The following is a 1869-nucleotide window of genomic DNA, read 5'->3' on the forward strand; positions in this document are numbered from 1 at the left end:
TCACATTGGGACACACCTCAACATGCAGTGATTGCAGTGTTTAACAAAATGAGAAAGAAAAAGAAAAAGTGTGAGCCAAACCATCTTTTATGCGCTTTGGCTATAGTTTATAGTTTTTCCATTTTGTTGGAGAAGTGGTGGAGCCAAACCTATTGTTGCAAGTTTTGAATCAGTGAGAACCATATTCAATTCAAAAAAAGGGCACCACAATAAAAAACAATTCATTGTATTGCACCTTATAAATTCAGTCACATGAAGCTCACAATGTGAGTAAGTGGCGTTTATTCATCTTCGCTTTCAATTTTCAAAGTTTCAAGGAGTCAGCATGTACACACCAATAGTTTTATATATATACGACTATTCAAGCGAAGAATGCAGCACTATTGCATTGAAATGAAGCTTAATTTTGTAAATAACAGAAAAATATTCAAAAGAGAAGAAAGACTTGGGAGAACGCATGCGATCTCAGCACCATTTTTTTAAGATTTCCAGCTTTGGAATACAGCTTTAGTCCATTGAAACCGAAATATAAGGTCCACTCAGTAGAATACACAACGAGTGTGGGGTCAAAAAAACTGTATATGATCATCGCCAACTTAATATATATATATTTATATAGAAAGATAAATTTCATGATTAGATAATTGCATATTTGAAATAAAAGATATTGAAGCGAAAAGGACGTTTTTGTTGAATGGAGAAGTATGCGATGTCAGCGTCAGTGGAGTGTACATACATTGTGTGAAGTTCAAATTACTCACTCAACATCGCAAAACGTCAATGAACTTCTGTTCTGCATTATGGTTTTGGTATCAGATTTGGGCTTTCTGTGTCTATCACAGCAAGAGAACGTTCAACGTCACACACCTTTGCACTCATATCAAAACATTAGTATTCGGATTTGTTAAAGGATGGCACTGTTTTTTTATTGTAAGACCGGTAGTTGACACCAATAAACTAACAAATTTAAATCTGCAAAACATTTTGCTGTAATCTTTTCCTCGAAACATTTTGTACTCAAGGAACATGTTTGTCCATACTTTTTGTGTGGGGGAGGGGTTTGAATGATTTGACATTGTGATATTTGTTTCGTACTGCTAAGAACCACAATCTCACTGGAATTGAACTAGATCCACAAAAGTAAGCACATGTGCTTCAATGATGAGTATCTGTGAAGGAACTGAATCAAGGAACTGTGTATATCTTCTACCTTCAATCGATCACCTTAACGTGATTCTGTCCCCTTTTGCTCTAATTGTTTCTACAAAACCAATTCATAGGATCACTCTTCTATCTATGTCTGTCTACTCTCTCCTTCTGTCATTGAAAGAATAGAAAACAACAATTTTTATGTAATATATGTCTTATGAATGAGTAAACATAGATATACCTTATGTTCAGGAATTTAATAAATACAAGTAACTTTAAAATATGGATTGTTGGATATGGCTTTTGGCAAGAAGGATGGCATATTATTTTTCACTATCATCCGTTTCTGAAAGAATTTAGGCATAATAGAGAATATTGGTCCATTCTAAAATTGTTAAATTATTGCATCGCGACATTAATAAAAAAAAGTGATACACTAGAAATTATATAAAAGTTATGATACACAGTTTTTCCTTTTGTTAGAGCAAAATACAGAGCAATAATCTACTTCAGTTTAATGCATAAATGAAACTAGAGCCATGGATGAACCAATCCACAAAGCGGCCCAAAAATTAAGTATAATGGCCCAATTCAAAAATAAAGTAAATGTATAAATATTAATATTGTATGCACAGAACAACCAACAACGGATCCGTGGCGCAATGGTAGCGCGTCTGACTCCAGATCAGAAGGTTGCGTGTTCGATTCACGTCGGGTTCA

The 1869-nt window shown here is 34.3% G+C and overlaps 1 non-coding gene across 1 annotated transcript; it reads left to right on the top strand.

Moving 5' to 3' along the window:
- Positions 1–1797: 1797 nt before the first annotated feature.
- On the top strand, positions 1798–1869 carry TRNAW-CCA. The gene has a single exon. It is a non-coding gene; the product is annotated as a tRNA-Trp (tRNA).

Source organism: Vigna unguiculata, chromosome 9 (assembly GCF_004118075.2).
Source record: "Vigna unguiculata cultivar IT97K-499-35 chromosome 9, ASM411807v1, whole genome shotgun sequence".
NCBI lineage: Eukaryota > Viridiplantae > Streptophyta > Magnoliopsida > Fabales > Fabaceae > Vigna > Vigna unguiculata.